The sequence below is a fragment of the Protopterus annectens genome, chromosome 5.part0 (genome assembly GCF_019279795.1).
Source record: "Protopterus annectens isolate FY-2018-M chromosome 5.part0, PAN1.0, whole genome shotgun sequence".
Classification (NCBI taxonomy): domain Eukaryota; kingdom Metazoa; phylum Chordata; order Ceratodontiformes; family Protopteridae; genus Protopterus; species Protopterus annectens.
The window spans coordinates 46,575,763-46,603,215 of record NC_056735.1 but is presented as its reverse complement, the minus strand read 5'-3'; the positions used below and the strand labels follow the sequence as shown (position 1 = coordinate 46,603,215).

At 43.3% G+C, this 27,453-nt stretch overlaps 1 protein-coding gene across 3 annotated transcripts in view; it reads left to right on the top strand.

The window, feature by feature from the left end:
- Positions 1–27,453, top strand: part of BCL9 (BCL9 transcription coactivator) — a 1,690,791-nt gene that overhangs the window by 241,274 nt on the left and 1,422,064 nt on the right. Inside the window, exon 1 of one of the 3 annotated variants that reach the window (XM_044072110.1) lies at positions 24,295–24,400. The exons of the other annotated variants lie outside the window; for them this stretch is intronic. The gene's annotated coding sequence lies outside the window, so the exon portion shown is untranslated. Of the gene's footprint in view, positions 1–24,294; positions 24,401–27,453 lie in introns of those variants that run through there. 3 annotated transcript variants of the gene reach the window in all.

Genomic DNA, 27,453 nt, shown 5'->3' with positions numbered 1-27,453 from the left:
TCTCGCAGTCCTACACAGATGTTCTTCGTGTTTCACTGTTGCAGTCATTACATTTGGGTAATCTGCTGGCAGGTTGCCCTCAGTCGGCCTGATTAACAAAGTCTTGGGTCCTGTGTCAGTTGCTGTCCCTTCTTCCATGACTGCAACAGTGAAGACACTCGAACATCTACATTTATGGTAAGTGTACACAACTGTACTTTGTCTGCCAGGTATTTGTGCTTAGGATCCTATATAGTAGTCTCTCCTCCTTGTCCATATACCTAAAGAACCAATGTCTTAAGTTGTTTGTGTCATCCTCCCATCCTGAGGGCCAGCCATCTGTCAAGAAGGCTGTCAAGGCTGGTGAAAACATGAAGGACCATCTGGTGTTCAGATTCCTCTGCTGTGACCCTGTCGGAGGTTGGCATGGATCAGGCTTCTCACACCTCTTTGTAGGCTTTTCAAATATCAGTACTTGATGTTGATGTGGAAACTTGTCTTATGATATCTGAAGGACAGGGGGGGATTCCTCAAATCTTAGTTGGGGAGGAGATTCCTACAAAGTCTTGCCAGAGGCTTGACCCTCAAAGGGTGTTTCATGTGGATGCCCCACAGAAAAAGAAGCCCGAATCAAGGCAAATTTCCCCTGTTAAGGATCCCAACTTGAATGGCAGGATTTATTTAATGCTTTGATGGCTTTGAAACCTCCTCAAGGGTTTCTGTGCCTTCTCCTACCTTGTCTTCCACTCCACTCAACAGGCCTAGGGAACTGGATTCCTTAGATGAGGACCTGGGCTCTGGGAAAGAATCTGTGGCATACTCTTCCCAAATCCATTTCCCCTTGGACTTGCAGTTAAGAGGAAGAGGAGTCCACAATTCCAGGTTCTCCCCTGTAAGAACTCTCCTTTGGGGATAGCATTGCCCATATGATGGATACATATGGAATCTCCCAAGCTATCTGCTATTTCTCCTGATGTTCTTCTTGTTTCACTGTTGTAGTCATCACCTGTGGGTTATCCCTACTGTGGTAGCCCTCGGCCGGCCTGAATACCAGAGTCAATGTTTTTCTGCGTCAGCTGCTGTCACTTGCAGCCTGACATCAGGTCGTCAGTGCTATAAAGCAAGGCAGCTGATGCCATTACATTAGTTTTTCTTGCAGTGGAGCCCGTAGCAGAAGCAGTTCGCAAGTATGCCGGTTGGTCGCTACCAGAGTTTGGATCACAGCTGAAAACATCTAAAGCTAAGTACCTCTTTGGGGATCTCTCTTTCTTGCACTAACCGATGTCTGAAAAAGTTAACAACTGTCTTACCTGTGGAAAGCAAATCCCACACCGAGACTTCCATTCTTAGTGCGTCACTTGTTTAGGCCCAGACCACAACATAGCTCGCTGTCGGTTCTGTGCCCTCTTTAACGCGCGAACTATTCTTGGAGAGCTCTTTTTGTAGATAGCTATTTTTGTCCTTGTCTTCTTGTATGGCATCGGTTAACCAACCTTCAGCAGAACCTCCGAAAAAGTGTAAGGATAGAGACAGACCTCACAAGGCCAAGCCTTCTGACAACTCCTTCGCTAAGCACGTTGTCAGTACTCTGGAATTCAGTGAGACACACTTGCAGCCCCTGATGCCCAATGCAGTTGCATTGCAGGCCTCTACTGAGATCCTTTCGGAGTTCGGTATGCCACAGAAATCTTCTTCGTCTTCAGAGCCTTTGGCTGTCTCTACCTCGGTTGGATCTAGAACTGCTAAGCAGGTACTGGCTTCCGAGGCGGTCTTTTGCACTACTGATTCCAGTCAGAAACCAACGTCTTCTCACCCAACTACTGCTAATCTTAGACTGATGACTTCTCTTAGGCCTAGAAGCCAGGCAACCGCTAGGAAATCTTCCTCTAGCCACCATCTTCCTCCCACTGCTCCACCCCAGGGCCAGATGCTTAACATGACAGAAGATCTTATTTCCCTGATCAGGGGCAGCCAGGCCTCCTCTTCTAAAAGAAAGACTCCCTTCTCCAGAATTATTGACAGAGCAAGATTCTGAGGAATCACATTATTCAGACTTGGAATAGGATCAGCAACCTCTTACTGCTTATGAGGATTCAGATGCAGAGGAATCCATTCCTTCTGCCTTCCCACTAGAAGACGTTTCCTTTGGGGAAACCTTCCATACTCTCAGGGAGCATTTCCAGTGTGAGTCTTAGGACTTTCCTCAGTCCAAGAAAAGGCTGAGAGAATTTCTAGACGTTCCTCAGCACCGACCCCTTGCCATTCCCTCCTGTTTTGGATGTGGTGGATGATGTTTTCCTTGAATCCAGTTTAGGTCCGGATGTCCTTCCTCCTGCTTAGAGTAAGCCTGACCGGTATTGCAGAGTACCAGACACTCTCAAATACCTGTACAGAAGTCCTGTTGCGGACCTGGTGGTCATTATACAGGGCTCCAAAGGAGCCAGGGCTAGTTCTGCAAAGATCCCTACTCCTTCTGATTAAAGAGGCCAGAGCTCTGAACAGATGGGGTAAAAAAGTATACACCTCTGCAACCTTAGCCATCAGAGCTCTCAGTTGTGAGCTCCATATGTTAAAATATCAACAGCACACTTTGGAACTATTAAAGCAAAAGATTTCTACTTTTCGTGTATGTACCAATTCTAAGTAGTTAGCAGATTTATTGCACTCCACTTGTCAAGAGGCTAGGCATCCTTTATACTGTGGATAGGATGCACTAGAAGCCTCTAGCAGGGCAAAAGTGTCTGGATCTGTCATTCGGAGACATGCATGGTTGAAGGAACAACCTCTACCTGATCATGTCAAGTCAGTTAATTGATGCACCTTTGGACAAAGACTGTTTGTTTGGGGAAAAAGCAGAAGAGTTGCTCAAAAAAAGGAAAGACAAAGCAAAATCTATGCAAACAGTAAACAATTTCTTTCAAGTTCAACCTCCTAGATTCAGCAGGAACTTTCCCTCTAAGCACTGGTCTTTCACTGCCCCTAGCAGACAGGGACAGGCCACCCAGGTCCCTACAGCAGCGGCAACAGAGAACCAAGCAGTGGACCACATCTGCCTCTAAGGCAGGAAGTTATAAGCCATCCCTCTAGGGCAAAAACTCTCAACTCCCCCACCCCCTCTGCCCTCCCTTCACCCAAAAGCTTTGGAGAAAGGCTATCCCTCTGCAAAGAAAATTGTCTGTCTGTAACCAAGGGCCAATGGGTCTTAAAGATAATTTTTCAGGGATACAAATTCATTTTCAATGAACTCCCAATTCCCGTAGGGTACCCAGACTTGCCTCCAAATCACTGGGCAGTGGCATTAAAACAAGTCCAAACTCTCATATCCCAGGGGGTCGTATAACCTGTTCCTGCAGATCAAACTAGACTTCTATTCCAGGCTATTTCTTGTTCCCAGAAAGGAGGGCACTTGGTGCCCCATCCAGGATCTATCCATTCTGAACACCTCCCTGGTGGTCCGCAAATTCAAAATGCTAACTTTGCAGCAGCTGCTGCTTATGCTGACGAAAAATGCCTGGTTAGTGACCCTGGACCTAAAAGATACATACGTCCATATCCCCATAAGGGAGTCCCGCAGAAAATTCCTGCATTTCTGACCAGGCTCACAGCACTTTCAATTCTCTGCTCTTCCCTTGGGCTTATCTACTGCTCCCAGGGTTTTCACCAAATGCCTGACCCTGGCCATAGCATTCTGCAGACAGAAACACATTCAGATTTATCCCTATCTGGATGGCTGCCTCATCCAGGCAGAGAGCAAAGAAAGGCTCCTGCAGGACTTATTTTTCATAAAAACCCTTCTCACTTCCTTGGGATTTACCATCAATGAGAAGAAATCGAAGCAGACTTCCTCCAAGAGTATTATCTTCCTGGGAAATCTGCTGGACACAGCATCCAAAATGGCCTTCCTAACTCCAGAGAAGCAGAAATTTCTGTCTCTCTACTTTACTCAGCTGGCATCCCAAAGTCAACTCACAGCAAGGAAGTTCTTGCAAGCCTTGGGATACATGGCTTCTGGCATTCTTATGATTCCTATGGCCAGACTGCACATGAGGAAACTTCAGTGGTACCTAAGGAACCTTTGTGCCAACATTCTCAACCTCTGGAGACCTCTCTTTCTCTGATCCCCTGTGTAAGGGCAGAGCTGCTCTGGTGGACAGAGGCATGTGCCACCAACCAGGGTCTCACCTTCACCCACCACCCATCAGACCAGACCCTCACCACCGATGCTTCAGATGTCGCTTGGAGCGCCCACCTAGGGGGCAGGTGCACCCAGGGTCTTTGGGATGCCCAACAGCTTCCCTTACACATCACCTAGAAGGAAATGATTGCAGTAAAAAAGGCTCTGACATCCTTCCAGCCTCATCTCAGGCCAAGGGTTCACCTTGTCAAAACAGACAATACCACATTAATGTGGTACATCAACAAATGGGGGAGTGACTCAGTCTTACCCCCTGTGCAGGCTAGCCATGAACCTCTGGCTAATCCATGGGTTTGCACCTTATAGCCCATTACCTTCCAGGAATCAACAACACCCTGGCAGACCACTTAAACAGACGTATTGTGGACCCACATGGATGGCAGCTCCACAGAAAAATCTTTTGCAAAGTCACTCAAGTGTAGGGAAACCCACAGGTAGATCTATTTGCATCACACCTCAACCATTAGCTGAAGATATTTTTCACCAGGGAATATCACCACCTCGCCTGGAAGGTGGAGGCCTTAACCTTCCTTTGGAATTCCCTCTTTGTGTATGCCTTCCCCCCTCTTCCTCTTGTTCCCAAGGTACTCATCAATTTCAGGCAGGAGGGGCCCGAGGCCATACTCATTCCTCCAGATTGGCCCAGGCAGCATTGGTACCCCCTGCTGCGCAGCCTCACATCTCACCCCCCTGGCAGCTTCCCCAGATCCAAAATCTCTTGACTCAAGCAGAGAGGGGAAATGCTGCACACAGACTTGCAGGCTCTCTCAAGCTATCAGCATGGCTGGTACTCCCAAGGTAAGGGAAAGGCCCCTACTAAGCAAACAGGTGCTGGACATTCGCACAGAGGCCAGAAGGCCAAGCACCAGAAGATCTTGCGCAGCAAAATGGAAAAGATTCTGCTCTTTGTGCAAGGCCAGAGGGGCCAGTTCATACCTACCTGCTGTCCCTCTCATCCTGGAGTAGCTAGCAGATTTGCTAAATAGTGGCCTCTCCTTCTCTTCGGTTAAGATTCATGCTTCAGACATTTCTGCTCAGTTTAACACAGACCACCCATTGTTCTCTCATGCTTTAGTTAAGCAGTTCCTAAGAGGGGCTTCTAACATTAGGCCTCCCACGCCAGCCTTGGATCTTAACTTTGTTCTGGAAAAACTGACCCCCCCCCCCCTTTGAAGCCTGCTGCCTCAGCAGAACTGAAATTCCTCTCTTGGAAGACTGCCTTTTTACTGGTCATCACTTCAACCAGAAGATTTCTGAGCTGCAGTCACTGATGGCCATTGAGCCCTTCATCATTTTCCATGCAGACAGGGTGTTCCTTAGGACTAACCCCTCCTTTATGCCCAAGGTGATATCTAATGTGACTCTCAACCAGGCCATTCATCTGCCTACCTTTTTCCCCAACCCTCAAAACAAGGGGGAAAGAATTCTGCACTCCCTAGACTCTCTTTCCTCTCTGTAGTGTGATCTCTGAGTTGGAATGTATAGTTTTCCAGGGGGTGTGGGGGCGTAGGGGGGGGCTTGCCCTCCCTGCAAAAACCAGATATTAGGTATAGGAGTTTCCTTTACCCGAGCTCCTGTATGAACATCACATAATCTGTTCAGCAACTTTGTCGAATCTGCTGAATTTGTTCAGCTGATTCGACACTGTGCCGTTTTGTACATTTTGACTTGTGGTTTGTTTTTTTTTGGGAGTCGAACAGAAAATATTTTTCTGTACAACATTTTAATAGTAAACCCTGCAACCTATGTTGACTCCAAGCAAAGTAATGATGCAAGATCTGTGTGCAGGTGTGATGCTATTTGTCAATTATTCCAGCTGTGTCTTTCGGCTTTTCTCAGTTAGTGATCGCCACAGCAGAACTCTGATCCGCTAATGATTGGCAGTGAATTTTTACAGTGTCGAGTTGCCAGCCCGGCGCCCAACCTTCAAAGAAGGCACACTCACATACGTACGCACCTACCTGCATGTCTTTAAATTCACTTGACCGTGGGGAGGACATGCAGGCTCTGCACAGAAGGCGCTCCAGCCAAGAATCGAAACGGAGAACCTCTTGCTGTGAGGTGACCATGCTAACCACTGCACCACCGTGTGTGTAAAAAGACTAAAAACAAGGTGAAAGAACAGACCCCCAGGCAGCAGTAATTTTTAATAAAGAAGATGTGGTCATTAAATATTAATGTGACCTAGGCTTCAAAACTTTGACTTGTGTGTATGTGCATGCTTACATGCATTGACTCTGATCCTGGAAGTGCAGCAAAAAAGTTAACATGGTATGTGCTACTTGGGGGTTGACATAATGGTTAAAGTGCTTGTCTTACAGAAAAAAGGTACGGTGTTTGATTCTTATCTCGGGAAGCAAGGCTAGGCTTAAAAAGCCCCCCTGGGTTCATTGGCCTTGTAATCCTCTATGAACTATGATTAACATAAATACATACCCATTTCCCCCTTTAAAAAGTACATGTGCTAATTTCTATGTAATGGGTATATATGTGAGAATGTCTTAAATGATGCTGTACATCTTGCTGAAGCCAAAACAGGACAGCTTCCACCGCCAATTTGACTGTGAAGCTTTGTCTGTGTTGACACTATTTTTCACATAAAATCATCATGTAAGTTATGTTTTTATTTGGTGATTTTTCTGAAGTTGGCTGTGCTCTTTGAATACATACACATTGGAGGAAGTAGCTGTTTGTTTTACTCTACCATCTGGTGATTGCCAGAGGTAAAGGGCACCGTCAAACTTTTTCAAGTTAGTCTCACAACAAATATGTGCCAGGTGTGTGAAAACCATACCTCTCAACTGTCCATATTTTTCCCTCATATTTTTAGTCTGTTTCTCATAAAATTGTGTTTTTTTTGGTAAATCACTGGCAAATAATTGAGGACTGAAGTCAGAAAATAATGGCACACATTTGAGTTTCAGATTTCATGTCCTTCAAGAAGTTAATACTAATGCAAAATCTGTTATTTTATCAACTTTCTAAATTTGTAAGAACAATATTTAAAAAGTGTCCCTATTTTTGGGCCTTTGTCTCCCCGTTATTTGTGCCGTTGTCCAGATTTCTTCTTCTAAGAGATTGAGAGGTATGGTTAAAAACTGGCAGCACACTAACGTGAGTAGCGTATTTAGTTGCCTCTCCACATATTTGCATGATGAAATGAGAAAATGTATCCTAGTAGAGTTTCCAATAGGTATTGACATTTTCCATGACCACTTATTAATATTCACTGTCGTATGTAAGCCACTAGTGAGTTTTAGCAGTATAGTTAGGAGAGTCTGGTGGGACATATGACCAGCTAAAGTGTTTGATGTATTTATATGTACTAAGAGGAGGGACAAACTCCTAATTTTACTAGTATGGGGGGCTGGGGACTTTGTATCCTGTTTCTGAATGACTGCCACACCTCTTGCCTACTTGTTTTTTTGAGTTGCACTGCACCCAGGATACATATTTGGGCATCACCGTCAGAGAGGTCAGATCTTGGCTGCATTTCTGTGATAGCTGGGATGTCGGGAATGGAGTGAAAGAGCAGCTTTTTTGTAAAGATACTTTGACTCTTAATATGTGCTACTTTTATAGTGCGGGTCGTTCCAGTGGTCACTTAGTGGATCTGATAGTGTGATTGTTTGGTGTTAGCTCTAGTGTTGTGTCTCTCCTTTGAATATGAGGGGAGGGGGTTGATATAGCAATAACCCACGCCTGGGTGTGGGTAATGCTAAATTTACCCACGGTTGGCGTGGTTTGGTCCCGAGGCGGCCCGAGGACCAAACAAAGCCAACCGTGGGTAAATTTAGCATTACCACCAGAAGTGAGTTATTGCTATATATGACATTATTTAAGAAAAGAAACTATTACTTTTCTTAAATAATGGCATAGTATAATGCCTGTTTGCTGCCCTTCCGCAGATGTCTGGCATCCGGCAGTTCTGATGTACTGGCGCCTGCGCGGTACATCAGAGCTGTGAGCAAAAGCGGAGAAAGCAAGATCTCCGTTGCTTTTTTTGAGTGTTCGCTATGTTAAATGAGTTTAACATGGCGAGACAGTTAAAATAAGCAACGGAGATGTCCGTTGCTTATTTTAAAACTGTCTCGCTATGTTAAACTCATTTAACATAGCTATAAAAGCAACGGAGATCTTGCTTTCTCCGTTAACACAAAACACTGTCTCGCTATGTTAAATGGGTTTAACATAGCGAGACAGTGTTTTAAAAAAACGAGTTATACTAATGGAAAAAAGTCCGGGCGACCGGACCTTTTCCCATTAGTATAACTCGATTTACAACGGGCATGCTGGCCAATCAGCGTGCACGTTTTGGGGGGGTCATGGTATAATAACATTTTTTTACCAGTGCCTGCATGCCTGGGTTTATTCTAACTTGTAATTGTCTTGAAAGGTATGAAGATGACTAGTAAATGCTGGTACATTTGTTTTCTAGAAAATTATTTCTATGATTTGTGGATGGGAGCACCCTTAAAACATAGTTTTAAAACTTCTGCCAAATGTGGAACTTTAGTAGAACTGCTTCTCACTGATCTAATTTGTTATCAGTATGTGTTTGCATCACTGTTTGGCCCAAAATGTAATTGGGTTTAATTGTAATCTCCAAAGGATCGCAAACAGTTTTTAAGTCACCCTGTTAAATTTAACAGGCTGGCAAAAACTTGATAGCATTTAGATTAAGTAAGTTGCACATGGAATAGAACAAAAATATAAAAATTATATTTATTGTGTTTTTTTGCTTATTGAGGGCGCCCCTGGGAGCTACAATAATTTTGCTGTTTAAGTTGTTCTTTGTCTTATGAAGCTGTGAAGATATGATTGCCATTAATGGAAAGCACACTGAAATTGGGAAGAATATTTTTCATTGTATAGTTATATTTCCTGTACTAGTAATGCATCGTAATTCTAGGTGTTCTTTATTGCATTTCCAATTCGTTCTTAATTTGATAACTACTAGTTTCGGATGATAAGTCTGTGGCTCTGAGCAGTTCAGTTAGTTAGATTGGTGTGTCAGGGATTCCGTTTTAAAAGTTTGTCATTGTAGCTTGGATGATTATCACCGTATTGATTAAGTTTCAACTTAGAATGGTTACAGATTTAGGTACTTAGTGATACTTTTACATACTTTAAATGGCTCCCTGTGAAACCAGCAAAGAAAAGTTATCTTTTCAAAAAAAAAAAAAAATGCATGCCATTTTTTCATACTAAAAGTGCTTGCATGCATCTTTATGCTTGCAAACACTTTTTTTGTGGGATAAGAAAAATATTCCGTCCGAACGCAGAAGACTAAATGTAGTAAACCGTGTTTATGGCATTACTATTCATAAGGCAGAGAGCGATTTACATCATTCCGGGTTCCAACTCTAATATTGCTGTATTAGTGTAGGCAAGTAGTTGTAAATTAGTGATGTGGTTGTCAACTGTTAGTTTGTCAGAAAATCAATAGTAATGAAAGAGAATCATATGAGAAAGTTTAACCTAAAACTAATATTTTTTTACCAAACTGTTGGGCAATTACATCACTAGTTTAGAATTATTTACCTATGCTAATATAGCAGTATTACAGTTGGAACCCAGAGTGACACAGTTGCCCCTTGTCTTATGAATTTCAGTGCCATAAATACGGCTTGCTACATTTAAGTCTGTGCTAGGCAGGAATATTTTAAAAACTTTTTAATGCATGGATGTGAAACGAGCTTTGTTTTTTTGTATAAAAATAATACACACACATACACAGTCTTTAGATGTGATCTTTAAAGGCGGAAGTCTCCTGGAAACTGACAGTCTCATCTTCAGTTGTTTAGTACTAAAACCTCAACATCACTGTTTTAACATTTTATCATTTGTTATACCTTAAAAATGGCTGGACGGGAGACTACAGTAATGACATGATTTTGTCATTCCATCTATTTGCCTTACTCCCACAATGCATTTATGTTCTCATCATATGTTTTATACAGGTTTTTTAAAATACTTAAACATTTAGAAATAACTTTACAATATAATGAAAGCCATTTTAAAGTCACAGATTACAGAATCCTTAGCATACAGTTAGTGGTGTGAGAGAGTAGTAATAAATTCAACTAAAGAATTGAAATATACTATTCAAAGATCGTATGATCCAGCCAAGATGCAGTAAATCAAGTAGGTTATTTCTACATTGATTTATAATTTCCATAGTATGAGTCACTGGTTTCTTCGGCCATGTCTGAAAACAGTTACTTGATTTCTTTCTATTGCTGACTATGCATGGTAATTGTACCTGTGACGACCCACCACTGAACCAGTAATTAATGAGCCTCAATCCTCACCAGTGAGGAAGTACACTGAGAGGATGACAAGGTACACACACAGTATTACCAGATGCTGCTCTCTGCATCAAGTGCAATTTTCCTTAAGGTCACACAGAGACCAGAGTCAGTCTGGGGCTGGTTTCTCCCTCTTTTCCAGATCCCCAATAAGACTCCCCACTGACACAGCTATAGAGTTGAGATCTCAGCTGAGTGGCCGAGCCAAGACATCCAGCACCCTCTCTGTCCAACCAGTGCTTTATGTCCCTGCCCAAGTAGCTGTCACACACACTCTTCGAGGTTTGATTTACACACACACACACACACACACACACACACACACACACACACACACACACACACACACCCCTGGGAAAGGCTGGCACAGGTTTACTAGCTATGCCTCCTTTTGCCCAGAGTATAAGGTAGTTATCACTGTCACCAGCCAGTTCTAATCCGCTACTTTAAGGACCTTAATAAAGGGTGTCCAATCCTGCTGTGTAATGTTACTATTAATGCAAATGGTAGTTTGACCAAGAGCAAGGCTATTAGGAGTCGCCCAGTGTCAACAAATAAATATGCAAGAACTCTCAGAACTTAAATATGTCTAGACAAATCAGCCACAATGAAATGTTTAAATATATTTAAGAATATATAATAAAAGAACAAGACGATACTAAAAATATATTTACAGTGACAGAGTTCAAAATCACAGGAAATATTTAAAACAACATTGCAGGACAGTCTCAAATAAATAAAGAAAAATATTTAAACTAAGCTTTGCTAAATTCCTAAGAGAGTTATTCCCTAGAGACTTGCAGAGCAAGGCAGATGTGTGGTGAATGGATCTTGCCAGGTCCAAGACAGAATACAGAATGCTGCATCTGTCTGAGAGTTCTCCAGTTACTATCTCAAGTATTACTGCTGGGATAGCTTGCAGAATGACATAATTTCTTGTCATCTGACTTCTGGTCTCTAGGCCCAAAACAACCATTGATGGCAACTGTTAGCATTTAGCCTCTACTTGTAAAAATACATATACAAGGGCTTTTCCTCAGATCTTTGGCAAATACTGGAAGTCATAAAACAATAAAACACATCCAAGACAATACAGAAAGCTTCTCAGTTTTGCTGACTGAAGTTAACCTCTTGTATTCCAGTTTCCACTGTTAAAATATATACATTTAAACAGTTACAGTAGTGCGTGTACATTTTTGCTCTTTTCCAGTAGGGTACACTGTGGTTACATTTCAAACAGCACTTTGCAGATACCTTCAAGCAGTTTGATATACTCATAACATACAGTTCTAATACATTTGTAACACAAGCATCTTGTATACATCATGCTGATAGTCACAAATGACATATAATTATTTACAAAATTCCAGATAGCTGTGCTGGTAGTATCCCCCTTTGTCACAGTACCACTTAAAAAGATTCACGGACTGTACATTTAAAATAGTATTTCAGCTGAACTGGCACACAGTAAGGCTAAAAACATAGCCTCAAGGGGGACCCAACAATATCCCAGGTTGCCTCCTAAATAGCCTGAAACATGACCTATCAGGACCACTTGAAACATTCTTCCACTACAGCCTCAAAATAGGCTACGTACCAAGTGAATGGAGAATGGCAGTGGTTATCCCCCTTCACAGAAGTGGACCATCAAGTGACCCTGGAAACTACAGACCCTTTATTCTGACTAGTCTAATGTATGCAAAGCCACAGAACGAATTATCATGGAAATGATCAACAAAGACATTGGCAACCTACAGACACTGGACCCATCCCAGTTTAGTTTTGTCAAAGGAAGGCCATGCCTACTTAAGCTGGTAGACTTCCTTGAGAAGGTAACCAAGGCAATGGATGAAGGAAAAATGGTGCATACAGCCAACCTAGAACTGGCTAAGACATTTGAGACGATACCCCCACTTGGTATTGCAGGCAAACTCACCAAACTTGACATAAATTCCTACACAATTCACCGGATTGTCAGCTGGCTTGCAGATAGGACCCAAGAAGTCAGGATTGGTGAGACCATCTCCACAAAGAGGCAAGTCACCAGTGGAGTAACACAGGTCTCTGAGAAGTAGATGCCAAACAAGAATGGGCCCATCACAGAGGTCAAGGCTAATATCAAGGGCCTCCGGCTCACAAAGTTTGCAGAAAACTGCAGATTGGGAGCCATCATAAATTCCCCTCATGAGACGAACGTCCTGCAGGAGGGTCTAACACAGACAAATGACTAGCCAAAGACATGGATTAAAGCTGAATGCAAAGAAGTGCATTACAGTGCCTTTTGAGAAAACAACTACCCAGGCAAATTACTGCATTGGTATGACACCCCTAAGAATTGACCCTGTAGTTAGAGATCTGGGAGCATATGTAGACAGTAATCTGGCCTTTGACCAACATGTAGCCAAGGCATTAAGAAAATGATCTGGGAGCATATGTAGACAGTAATCTGTCCTCTGCCCAACATGTAGCCAAGGCAGTAAGAAAATCATTTTGTCACCCACCTTATAAGTAAGGGTATGACATCCATGTCCAAGGAAGTTATAATATCACTGTACTCTGCCCTTATCAGACCCGTCATTGAGTACAATGTCCCCTTCAGCATGTACCTGACTAGGCATAAGCAAAAGTTGCGACACCCACAGAGGTTCCACACCAATAACTTTAGGGTATTAACGCACTGTCCTATGCATATCTCCTTAGAGCCCTGTCTCTACACTCATTCTCCTACAGGTTGTTGAGCGGTGTTCTGTGATTGGCATATAAACCACGTTTAGATCCAGCCTTGATGGAGCTGTTGCACATCTGCAAAATGAGCAGCTCCAGAAACACTAGATCCAGAGATTTGAACTTCTCTTGGAACATGAATAGAACATGCTGGCGAGACAGATCCCCATGATGTTCTTCGTGTTTCACTGTTGCAGTCATCACATTTTGGGTTATCCCTGCCAGGGTAGCCCTCAGTCGGCTTGAATACCAGAGGCTTAGTACTTCTGCGTCGGTTGCTGTCGCTTCAGGACTGACGTCAGGTCATCAGTAATATAAAGTAAGGCAGCCGACGCCATTACATCAGTCTTTCTTGCCGAGGAGCCCGAAGCAGAGGCAGTTCGCGCGAGTCCCAGTCAGGCACTACCTGAGTTTAATTTCCGAATTGAAGTTGAAGTCTTCTAAAGCTAAGTACCCCATTGGGGATCCTTTTTTCTTGCTCTAACCAAAGTCAGAAAAAGTTAACAATCGTCTCGCCTGCCACACCAAGATTTTCATTCTTACTGCGTCACTTGCTTAGGCCCAGACCACGACGTCCCCCACTGTCACTTTTGTGCTTTGTTCAACACCAGAACTATACGTCGTTGGGTGCTTATTGTAGCTAGATATTTTCGCTCTCAGTCCTCTTATTTCTGATATGGCTTCGGTAAGCCATCCGACGTCAGATCTTCCGAAAAAATGTAAGGATAAAGACAGAGACAGACAGCACATGTCCAAACTTACTGATGACGCTTCCGTTAAGCTAGTCATCAGTTCTCCGGTTCTCAGTGAGGCGCTTTCGCAGTCCCTGATTCCTGCTTCTGTGGATTTGCAGGCTGCTGCCGAGAACCTTTTGGAGTGCGGTGTGCCGCAAAACTCTTCGACAAAGGATCCTGCTGTTGTCTCTACCTTGGATGGGTCCAGAGCCGCTGAGCAGGCACTAGCTTCTGAGGAAGTACTTCACTCTAGCAATTCTCTACACAAATCGACGACTTCTTTCACGTCTACTGTTCTTTTGAAAACTACCGAGTTTCTAAGGCCCAGGGTATGAACCACATCCAAGAAACCAACGACTCCATCTCAGGTACCTGCTTCCTTGCCTCAGTCTCAAATGCTTAAAATGGCGTAAAACCTTATGTTGATCAGGGAAGCCAAGATACCCCTTCCAAAAGAAAGAGATTTATCCCCAGTAGTCTTATCTGAACAGGAGTCTGATATCTCCAATGCCTCTGAATATGAAGACATGCAACCCTTCTCTGCTTGTGAAGATTCTGATGCAGAGGAATCCATTCCTTCAGCCTCTGCACCCAGGATTTTTCCTTTGGGGAAACCCTTCATACTTTAAGGGAGCATTTCCAATGGGAGTGTCAGGACTACCCTCAATCAAAAAAACAGACTCTGGGAATTCTTAGATCTTCCACAGCACAGACCCTTGGCCATTCCTCCAATCATGGATGTTGTGGATGATGTTTTCATGGAATCTAGTTTAACTCCTGACACCCTCCCTCCTGCTACCAGGAAACCTGACAGGTATTAGAGTCCCTGACTCTCATAAACTTCTTTTCAAAAATCCTACTGCTGACCCTGAGGTTATCTCCCAATGGCCTAAAGGAATTAAAGCAACTTCTGCTAAGAATCCCACCCCCTCAGATAGAGATTCTCGATCTTTAGACAGATGGGGTAAAAAAGTATACACCTCTGCTACTGTTGCCATTAGAGCACTAAATTGTCAGTTCCATATGCTAAAATTCCAGAAGCATACCATGGAACTCCTCAAACAAAAAATATCAACTTTTCCTGCTTGTGCAGAAAATAGAGTTGCAAGATTTATTGTATTCTGCAAGTCAAGTAACTAAGCACACTTTACACTGTGGTTTTGATGCCCTAGAAACATCTTGCAGGGCAGCAGTCACTGGTTCTGTCCTTAGAAGGCATGCTTGGCTTAAGAACAGCCCTTGCCAGACTATATCAAATCTAAACTATTGGATGCACCCTTGCACAAAGACAACTTATTTGGCACCAAGGCAGAGGAGGTCTTAAAAAGATAGAAGAAAAAGCTAAATCTATGCAGATGGTTAAGGATTTTCTGCAGGTCCATCCACCCAAGTTCAGTAGGCATTGTCCTTCCAAACACTGGTTCTTTCCTGCCCCCTCCAGGTCAGTTCAGCCTAGACCCCTGCGAAGCAGACCCCCCAGACAACAGCCACAGGGAATGCAGAGATCAAAGCAATGAAATACTTCCACTTCTAAACCAGGGAGTGCAAAGCCACCCCCTCATGGTAAGAACTCACAATGACTCTCCACTTCCACCCCCTCCCTCTGCCCACCTGCAATGCCCCTGAGAGGAAACCTCTCCATCCACGCAAGCACCTGGGCCACCATTACCAACGACTGCTGGGTCCTCAACATAGTGTCCCAGGGATACAGATTTTCTTTCCACACTCTACCAACCCTAAAAGCATTCCCAGATCTAACTCCAAACCAGTGGACAGAGGCCAAAAAGCAAGTCCTTTCCCTGCTCTCCGTGATGGCATTAGAACACGTTCCTGCAGAACAGGTAGGCCAAGGTTTCTACTCCAGGCTCTTCCTGGTACCCAGGAAAGAGGGCACCTGGTTGCCCCATCCTCGATTTATCCATTCTAAACACCTTCCTGGTGATACCAAAATTCAAAATGCTCACCCTTCAGCAGCTACTACCTATGCTATCCAAGGATGCCTGGCTAGCCACCCTAGACCTAAAAGAGGCCTACCTACACATCACAATCGGGGAATCATGTAGGAAATATCTACATTTCAGGGCAGAATCTCTGCATTTTCAGTTCTCTGTGCTTCCCTTTGGCATATCTACTGCTCCCAGGGTTTTCACAAAATGCTTGGCTCCCGCCATTGCTTTTTGCAGGCAAAGAACTATTCAAATGTGTCTATACTTAGACGACTGCCTAATTCGGGCAGACAGAAAAAGCTGCTCAAGCACTTGGCCTTTGTAAAGGACCTACTGACCTTCCTAGGGTACACAATCAACGAAAAGAATTCCAAACTAGTACCCACCCAAAAGATTATATTCCTGGGAACAAGCTTGGACACAGCTTCTCAGATGGCATTCCTTACACCAGAAAAGCAAACTTACCTGACAACCTATTTCACTCAACTTGCCACCAGACCCCAGTTATCCGCAATGAAAATTCTGCAAGCTCTGAAGTTCATGGTATCTTGCATTCTACTCCTTCCATATGCCAGACTGCATATGAGGAAACTTCAGTGGTACCTAAAAAGCCTTTGGTGTCAACACTCTCAAGACCTGGAAAGTCTTATAGCAGTGATATCTTGTGTGAGGAAAGATTTCCTTTGGTGGGCAGCAGCATGCTAGCACAACAAGGGTCTACCCTTCTCACCACCCCAAGCTGCCCAGACCCTCACCACAGATGCATCAGACTATGGCTGGGGTGCACACCTGAACGGCAGGTGCATACAGGACCAATTGAGCCCACATCAAATACATCTGCACATCAACCAAAAAGAGATGTTAGCTGTCCAGCACGCATTGACAGCTTTCAGACACCTTCTCTCCCCAGGGGCTCTACAGACAACACCACAGTAATGTGGTATATCAACAAGCAGGGAGGGACTCACTCCTACCTGCTATGCAGGCTGGCCATGACCATTTGGCACACAGCCACAGCCATGCAACTACACCTGTTAGCACAATTCCTGCCAGGCTGTCTAAACTCTCTGGCAGACAACTTAAGCAGAAGTCTTCTAGACCCACACAAGTGGCAGCTAAACCAAAGAACCTTCACCCTTATAACTCAGAAATGGGGCACCCCGAAGGTAGACTTCTTTGCTTCCCACTCCAACCATCAGCTCAGCAAGTTCTGCACCAGGGAGCCTCACTGCATGGCCTGGAAAGTGGATGCTCTATCTTTCCAGTGGGTCAACCTCTCGGTCTCCCCCACTACCTCTCATTACCAGGGTACTGCTCAAAATAAAGGAAGAAAAACTAAGGGCGATCCTGATTGCCCCAGACTGGCCATGCCAGCACTGGTACCCACTGCTGCGCAGCCTTTCCCCTCTGCCACCATGACATTTCCCTACACTCCTGCCCCAGAGGGAAGGAGAATTCATGCATCCCCAATTACAGACCATCAAATTGATAGCCTGGCTTATTTCCTGAACACTATACAAGCTGCTAGTTTCAGTAAACAGGTTCTAGATGTTATACATGAGGCCAGACGCCCTAGCAGTAGAAAGTCTTATGCTGACAAACTGAAAAGGTTCTGCACCAGGATCCAGGCTAAGGGAGCCGATACGGCACAGCCCTCCCTACCTTTCATCCTGGATTACCTAGTTGACCTAAAGCACAGTGATCTATCCTTTTTCTCTATTAAAATTCATGCCTTTGTTATCTCTGCTCATTTCAGCACTGAGCAACCTCTTTTCTCACACCCTCTCATCAAACAGTTCCTCAGAGGGGCTAGCAACTTGAGGCCACCCAGAAGAGCACCTACCCCAGCTTGGGACCTAAACTTTGTGTTAGAGAAACTCACCCTGCCCCACCCTTTGAACCAGTAACTTCAGCAGAATTAAGGTTTCTCTCATGGAAGACAGCCTTGCTTCTAGCTGTCACTTCAGCAAGAAGGGTATCCGAGCTACAAGCACTAATGGCTGTAGAGCCCTTCATCATTTTCCATGCCGACAGGGTCTCCCTCAGGGCTAACCCATCCTTCATGCCAAAAGTGGTGTCCAGTGTCTCTCTCAAACCAGTCCATTCATTTGCCCGCCTTTTTCCCTAACCACAAAACAAGGGGGAAAGAATACTGCACTCTTTAGATGTGCACAGACAGCTCAGATTCTGTCTAGACAGGACTAAATCATTCAGAAAAACTGATCGGTTGTTAGCTTTGCTGCAGGAGCAGAGGCCAAAGCCATAGCCAAACAAACCATTTCCAAATGGATAGCACACTGCATCCATTTCTGCTACAAGCAGAATGGGAAACCTCCCCCTAAGGGGGTCAGAACTCACTGTACCAGAGCAACCTCTACAGCTTTCCTCAGAGGAGTCCTCATCGGGGACATCCTGGAGGCTGCACCATGGACATCTGTTCATACCTTCAAGCATTACCACCTGCCTATCTTCTCCAAATCCAGGGCAGGTTTTGCCACTGCAGTCTTGCAGGGCATCCTAGCAAGCCCCCAGTCTTCTTGCCTACCTCCACCCTTTTCCTCAGCTTTGGGAATCAACCCAAATGTGATGACTGTAACAGTGAAACATGACGAACATAGTACAGTTGTGTACACTTACCATAAACGTAGATGTTAGTGTGTATTCACTGTTGCAGTCCTGGTTTCCCTCTCTCCATCCCCCTTTCTCTCTCTCTGTCTCTCTCTCTCGCCTTACAAGGAACTTTTTGGTATTTACTTTCTACTGGTTGGGTTCTTCCACCATATCCTGGCCCCCACTTGGGGCTCCTGACAGGGCAAGAAAAACTGATGTAATGGCGTCAGCTGTCTTACTTTATACTGTTGATGACCTGACATCAGTCCTGAAGCGACAGCAACTGACGCAGAAGTACTAAGCCTCTGGTATTCGGGCCAACTGAGGGCTACCCTGGCAGGGATAACCCAAATGTGATGACTGCAACAGTGAATACACTCGAACATCTATAATTATGGTGGTGTACACAGCTGTACTTTCTGGAATAGGCTTTCCATCCATGTAAAGCAGAGTCTATTCTTAGCCCTATTTAGATGTAACCTTGAAAATTGGGAAGTATCATACTCCTCCCTGAGCTGTTTTTCCCAGTGCTTTTGATAGACAGAGGGCGACAGTAAACATTTCCTAACATAACCCCCCCCAACATAATTATTTAGCAACTTCATAATTAACATACCCCTACTAACAAACATACCCCCCCACATCAAGTTGCATGTTTCCAGGGGATGTAATTGGGTTGTGTTGTGTGGCCAAGTTTTATAACAGCCCTGAGGGTCATTAGCTAGCCTAGTGTATACCTATAACCGTATGAAGTGCAGATTTCTATTGGGTATAGATGTAACAAGTTTACATGCTGTTCCTGCAGCCATTTAATTAGTTGTCAGAGCTGTTTGGCGAGTCTCTACAATTCCAGTCCATCATCTGTGATTGATGTTTGACATACTTCATAGACCCAGAAAAGAAGCTTCAAGTAACTTCTGGTTTTCCACAGTTGCATGGATAATATGGATAACAGTAACACTTCACTGACCAGAAACAATTTGTTTTTATAGTTTTACAGTGTAACTTCCTGTTCTTCATGTAAACGTTTCTGCACAACAATGGATTTCTTAGAAAAACGTGTTCAGTAATTCTTACTGACCTCTGCAAGATCTTCTTCTTTTGGCTGCTCCCATTAGGGGTTGCCACAGCGGATCAACTGTTTCCATTTCTTCCTGTCCTCTGCATCTTGCTCTGTCACAGCAACCACCTGCATGTCCTCTCTCACCACATCCATAATCCTTATCTTAGGCCTTCCTCTTTTCCTGTTACCTGGCAGCTTCATCCTTAGCATCTTTTTCCCAATATACTCTGCATCCCTCCTCAGCACATGTCCAAACCAACGTAATCTTGCCTCTCTGGCTTTGTCTCCAAACCTTCCAACCTGGGCTGACCCTCTAATATACTTATTCCTAATCCTGTCCATCCTCGTCACACCCAGTGCAGATCTTAAAATCTTCAACTCTGCCACGTCAAGCTCTGACTCCTGCCTTTTTGTCAGTGCCACTGTCTCCAACCCATATAACATAGCTGGTGTCACTACCCTCTTGTAGACCTTCCCTTTCACTCTTACTGGTACTCGTCTGTCACAAATCACTCCTGACACTCTTCTGCACCCACTCCATCCTGCCTGTTCTCTCTTCTTCACCTCTCTTCCACACTCACCATTACTCTGAACTGTTGATCCCAAGTAATTAAACTCCTCCACCTTCACCACCTCTACTCTCTGCATCTTCACCATTCCTCTATCCTCCCTCTCATTCACACACATATATTCTGTCTTAGTCCTGCTGACCTTCATTCCTCTTCTCTCTAGAGCATATCTCCACTTCTCCAGGGTCTCCTCCACCTGTTCCCTACTCTCACTACAGATCACAATGTCATCTGCAAACATCATAGTCCACGGGGACTTCTGTCTGATCTCGTCTGTCAACCTGAACATCACCATTGCAAATAAGAAAGGGCTCAGAGCTGATCCTTGATGTAATCCCACCTCCACCTTAAACTCATCCGTCACTCCCACCACAGTCACACTATCCTCGTACATATCCTGTACCACTCTTACATACCTCTCTGACACTCCCGACTTCCTCATACAATACCAGAACTCCTCTCTAGGCACCCTGTCGTATGCTTTCTCTAAGTCCACAAAGACACAATGCAACTCCTTCTGACCTTCTCTGTACTTCTCCATCAACACTCTCAGAGCAAACATCGCATCTGTAGTGCTCTTTCCTGGCATGAAACCATACTGCTGATCACTAATCATCACCTCCCTTCTTAACCTAGCTTCCACTACTCTTTCCCATAACTTCATGCTGTGACTGATCAATTTAATCCCTCTGTAGTTACTGCAACTCTGCACATTACCCTTATTCTTAAATATCAGTACCAAAACACTTTTTCTCCATTCCTCAGGCATCCTCTCACTTTCCAAGATTTCATTAAACAATCTAGTTAAAAACTCCACTGCCATTTCACCTAAACACCTCCATGCTTCCACAGGTATGTCATCTGGACCAGCAGCCTTTCCATTCTTTATCCTCTTCATAGCTATCCTTACTTCCTCCTTGGTAATCCACTGCACTTCATGATTCACTATCTGCCCATCATCCAACCTTCTCTCCCTCTCATTCTATTCATTCATCAGCCCCTCAAAGTACTCTTTCCATCTGCTCAACACACTCTCCTCGCTTGTGAGTATGTTTCCCTCATTATCCTTTATCACCCTTACCTGCTGCACATCTTTACTAGCTCGGTCCCTCTGTCTAGCCAATTGGTACAGGTCCTTTTCTCCCTCCTTAGTGTCCAACCTTTCATACAACTCTTCATACGCCTTATCCTTAGCCTTCTCCACCTCTCTCTTTGCCATGCACCTCATCTCCTTATACTCTTGTCTACTTTCTTCATCTCTCTGACAATCCCACTTCTTCTTCGCCAACCTCTTTCTCTGTATACTCTCCTGTACTTCTTCATTCCACCACCAGGTCTCCTTGTCCTCCTTACTCTTTCCAGATGTCACACCAAGCACCTTTCTAGCCATCTCTTACTGGCTCTGCTGTAGTTACCCAGCTATTCGGTAACTCTTCACTGCCACCCAGTGCCGGTCTTAACTCTTCCCTGAACTCCAGATCACAATTATTCTTTTTCAATTTCCACCATTTGATACTTGGTGCTGCCCTCACACTCATCTTTCTCTTCTTGATCACCAGTGTTATCCTACAAACCACCATCCTATGCTGCCTAACTACGCTTTCCCCTGTCACCACTTTACAGTTTCCAATCTCCTTCAGACTGGCCCTCCTGCATAGGATATAATCCACCTGTGTGCATCTTCCTTCACTCCTGTATGTCACCCTATGCTCCTCCCTCTTGTTAAAATATGTATTCATCACAGCCATATCCATCCTTTTCGTAAAATCCACTACCATCTGACCTTCTGCATTCCTTTCCTTAACACCATACCTACCCATCACTTCCTCATCCCCTCTGTTCCCTTCACCAACATGCCCATTGAAATCTGCTCCAATCACCAGTCTCTCACCCTTGGGTACAGTCATCACCACTTCATCCAACTCGCTCCAAAATTTTTCTTTCACATCCATCGCACACCCAACTTGTGGAGCATATGCACTAACAACATTCATCATTACACCATCAATTTCCAGCTTAATAAACATCACTCTATCCGACACTTTTTTCACCTCCAAAACACTCTTAGCATACTGTTCCTTCAGGATAACCCCTACGCCATTGACCTCTGTAAGATACAATGTGAAAATATTAAAACTGTAGGCAGTGTCTGTATTTTTTTCCAAGCTTTAACTATTAACTACATACTAGCTAATTTTTCACACTCCTTATCTCAGTTTTATCTCCTCCTGACAAGTGCTGTTACCCTCCTTACCCGTGTCGTGCAAGTCATATCTGTTGTCTGCTTGTCACATAAATTACTCATGAAATGTTTGCTTTGTAATTTTTTATGCTTTGAATGTAATATTATGTATAATGCCACCACAGAAGAAATACCTGTTTTATCTTTGTACAGTTCCATTGCAGAATGATTACCTGTTTGTATCCAGATTTGTAAATCATCTACTCTGTCTTAGCATCTTAAATGTATCTGCAGGAGTGTTTTCCCTAGACCTTTGCTGAAAATGGTCTTTGCCCAGTCAAACTTACAGTTAACAAAGACAAATAAAATAATGGTAATATGTGCCAGAATGTGGGAATGAAGTTATGGAAAGGTATTTGAGAGTGTAGACGTTAATTTACCTTTTGGTGAATAGTAAAGGGAAACTGAGCAACTCTCTGATTATATTAACTACATTGGAAGGTGTTTCTTGTGATCTTGGTCTGCTCTTTCAAATGCTTCTTTCTCTGAGTTTTCCCAAGGAGATAAACAGAATGTGTAAATAATAAATGCAGGAAGGTATATTTGGTTCTTGTGTGTGTACTCATTTTCCCCATAACTTGCAGTGCTTCTATTTATAGCTCATTAATTCCCTAATCATTTCAGGTGGACAAGATTTACTTCTATGGTACCTGGTTATCTCACTGCAATAGAATGAAGTCTGGCCAATACTTGTGTAAGTGTCATTCTCTAATATTAGCTCACACCAGTAGAGGTGATTTATCCTACCACTGCATGTATTTATAGAAATGTAGTGCAGTAGTTAAGTATGAAGTGCTACTGACAAGCAGTAGCTTTAACTCTAGACCAGTTATGAAGATTCCCAGCCCCTGCCCCTAAGGCATGGTGCTCATGTGAAGTAACCTTCATTCATGGAGAAGGTGGTTCATTCAGAAATCCAACAGTTTTATCTGTGGTTAGGAAAGTCTTTGTTGTTAAGTTAACTTAGTTTGCTGCTCATGTGGTACGCAGGGAGGAATGATAGAATGACCCTAAATGCTTCTTGTCTGCCATCAAGTCTGTTTTTTTTTCTGTGCCAGGTAGCGGGGACTACTTAGTTGGAGATGTTTTCAGAATGTTTTACTTCGGCCTGTTAGCCTCAAAAATGTATCTAGTGCTCCACATGTCTTTGCTTCATTAATTTGTAAAAAGACGTAAGTGGTCTTGGTTTGATTACCAAATGGCTTGACTGTTAAATGTTTTAACAAAACTGTCAGTGCAGCCTTTAGTATTGTAGCAGTGACCTTTGAACTATGGGTCAGGCTGTATCAATCACTTTATTGATACAGGAAGTGTGAAGGGAACAGCAGGTGGACATTGTGCTGTGGTACAAAGTTTTTGTAAAAGTAGTGTAATCCAAAATAAAATGAAGCATAGGAAGGCAGCACACAGACCAAGAAGAATACTGGGTGTATGTATTTGCATATTTATTGTGTTTGCTAATTAGTGAGGTTGGCAGAAGATCGCACTTAGACTACAGTGAGCAGTGGCTCACTTGGATGTAGTCTTGTTCTGTTTTATGTTTGCTATTTAAGGGCAACAAGCCCATTTGAAAAGGGGCATGCCATCTGTTAAATACAGGCACTTTGTACTGTGAAGGCTGTTTATCCATTTATTTAGCCCCAGGCTTCATTTCTTTTTGCAAGGACTGGTCTGACTGCTTATGCTTGTAACATAGAGATGTTCCCTGCCTTAGTAATATTTGCCTGAAATAAGACACCATTGTTACAGTCTTCTTATGTAAATAGTAGTTTTGTAATTATCAATTTGCATACACGTAGCAGAGGCAAGCATACAAACACAGCAGTTTGCACTATAATTATGTTGAGTCACCTGACTTTTGCTGGGCTTGAAGCTACTGACATCAGACTGGCTTAATGGTTGATTCTGAAGAGGTCCGAGAAGAACAGACCTGGAAACTGAAGTGTCATAAACCTGCCAGTGCAAAAATAGGAAGTGAACTCCTGTGCAGAGTTTGGGGTTTAATCTTTCTGCTTGGCTATGAAGAGGTAATTCAACCTAATTAACTGCAAGTTCAATTAGCAACAATTATCCTACCATGTCGGCAGTATCACTGCTTGAAGGGTGTGCTCCTATATTTAGAATCTGGTGCCTAATTGTCTTTACAAAATTGTAATTACTGACTGTTGATCATTTTGAGTACCACAAAGCCATTACTTTCATGTCTGTTTAAAGAGAACCTCAATTAGCCTGAGGAGTGTGTGCATGTGTCTGGATTTTACCATGTCTCTCTGGCTTGTCTTTGGATGTTTAACACTGAGACCTTTCATTTCTGCTTGTTGGTACAGCAGGAAAGCTGTTGGGGTGAGCAGGCAATTAAACTGTTCAGTCTTGAAGATTCCTGTAATGAACGACCTGGAAGGTAACTTCCATCTTAGCTATGATCATGAATGCATGTTTTGCCTCATTTGATGGCAGTCAAATATCTTTGTTGAATTAAAAGATGCTGTGGGGGTCATATTAAAGAGTCTTTTATTGATGGTATTTTGTTGAAGGCTTTTTGAGATGATTTTGTGGTACAGGTACATAACAGCTTGGTATCAGAAAGTGATTTTGCAGTGGTGTTACTACTTCCATAGTTTGAACTCTGAGCTCTTTCATGTGACTGACTCATTTTGGACTTTTAAGAGGCAAAGATGTCTTTGGCATACTGCTTTATGGTTCATTTCTTTTTTCAAAAAAAAAAAAGTGAGAAGCTGCCCCAACTCCAGTTGAATTTTTTTATTAATTGTATGAAGTTTCTTGTAGTTGAGCTTGTTCTTGATTTGTCTAATTTGTACAAAGTCTTGGTCAGATGAAATGGATTTGAGTCGCAGACAGCAGGCTGTATTGCAACCTTACTGTAAATCCCTTCTGTTCATTACCAGTCACTTCATATGTTTAGGTAGGTCTGGCTGTGTTTGCCTTAGCGTTATCTGTGTGCTCTGCGATTTGTAGTGATGGCACTATAATACAAGTCAAGCAGCCTTTCATCATGTGTACTTTACTTCGTGTCTGGAAATGTCCAGGACTGTAGGATGTACAACTGTCTTGTGCCCTGCACATCTGAAGACCAAGAATGCCCATGGACATGCACTAAATCCATACAAAGTGTGCTGGCACACTAAAGTCCACACAGGATGGGTATAGTGGATGCAGAGTTTTAGTGGAGCTCTCCCCAAAACAAATATACTCAGACACCTCCTCTAGCAGTTAGTTTTCTATACCTTTTGGATTTGAGCATCACTACAATAACCAAGGCCATCCTAATCATCATTGCTGCATTTGCAAACTGCAGCTGATTGTCCCCTTCTGATTCCTTTTGAGTGAATAGTAGTCCTTGCACCCCAAAGTTCAGCAGTTGTGCCCCCCCCCCTTCTGCATGTCTGTAAATCAATGCTATAAATCATTCTGGGGCTTTTCCTTGGACTGGTATGTTTATTCCCAAATTCTGTGATCCATCTGTTGGTGGTGGTTTATTGGACTTGTGTCCTCAATAGTAGACTTAAGTTGTTTTCTGGTTTGATGAATCTTCCTTTGTTAATCCATTATCTACAAACTTCATCCTAACATGTTTTTCCTACTAGCCAGGTGAACTCTTTCCCTATCACCCTGCCAAGATTGTGCACTCAACCTCCTGCCAGAAATGTGTGTCTTTTGGAATAGTACTGTTTATAGCTGCATGACAGCAGGTTGATTTTGAGTCAAAGACACCTGCACAGTATCAAAAAGTACCATACTAGCCACATATCTGGGTTCTATCCCCACCACAGGTGATTTGATAAATGGTTATTGCGCTGACTGTAGCACAAGAGAAGGTGCACCCCACCGGAGGTTATCTTGTCTAGTGGATAGAATGTTAAATCAGTCATAGCTGCCCGAGTTGGTGGTAACAAAGGTGTATGTTAAAAGATCCCATGGTGCTTAACAAAAAAAAAAGTAGGGAGGGTACTCCTGGTGTCCTGATCACATTTCAATGAGTATGTATAAATATCACCTCTGATCTGCCCTGAAAACAGCCCCGTAGGCTTAGTAAGAGACCCCTATCCCAAAATAGAAGTAAATGCATTTGTCAGGGTGTGCACACTGATATGTTTAACCTCCTTCAGGTACAGGTAGCTGGGATTTGGGAGCTTTGGTGTGTCACTTAGAAAAACAGGACCGGTAGCTTACATCCTTCTAAGCTGGGAATTGCTGATTTGAAGGCTCAGTGCCTGCTATTCTAAAAGTGTATTAGTTCTGGTTTAAGCACTTGGGCTTCAGGTCAGTTATTCTACGTTAAGAAGGTTTGTGGTTTGCACTCTTGTGGGAGGAGAGGCTGGATTCTGCCCTTCTGAGCTGGGAATTTCTGGTCACAGGCTTATTGTGCCTGCTTATTTGAACTGTTTCTTTCTGAAATTGGTGCGCCTTGTTGCTACAGCATAGACCAGATTCAGGCTTGCTGAATCTAGCTTTGTTTGTATAACTTGAGCACTGATCCAGGCCATCTTTTTTGGAGAAGGTTCCCCTGCACCCTAGTGGCAGGAGTGTGCAGTTAGAACTTGTCTGATTGAGGACTGCTGGAACAGGGCTCAGTTTTGAGCTTTTTTCAGGTTAATTGGGTAACTTGTTTAAATCAGTTTGTTTGTTTTCTATTGTTTATATATATATATATATATATATATATATATATATATATATATATATATATATATATATATATATTGCACTTTATTCATCTGCTTTTACTGTATTTGTGTTTCTTCCTACTTTATTACTAGGGGCATTGACTACAACTCTGATCTGAGATATATAACAATAAGTATCCTTCTCTGTGCATTTAAAGTGCTTTTTTGATTGTATCTGCTTTATTTTCTGAAATAAAATGTATTTGTTTCCCACCTTTCTAAGCTAATATAGTCCAGTTTTCAGGTTATTGTTGAATTCAGGGCCGTGTTACAAGTTTGTGTTTTCCCATACCTTACTTGGATAGAAGGAAGTTTCTCTGCTCACCTGTGAGAGACTGGAGCTTTGAGCAGCCTATCTATCCCCGGAGGAGTGGTTTCAGCCCAGAAATTAGTAG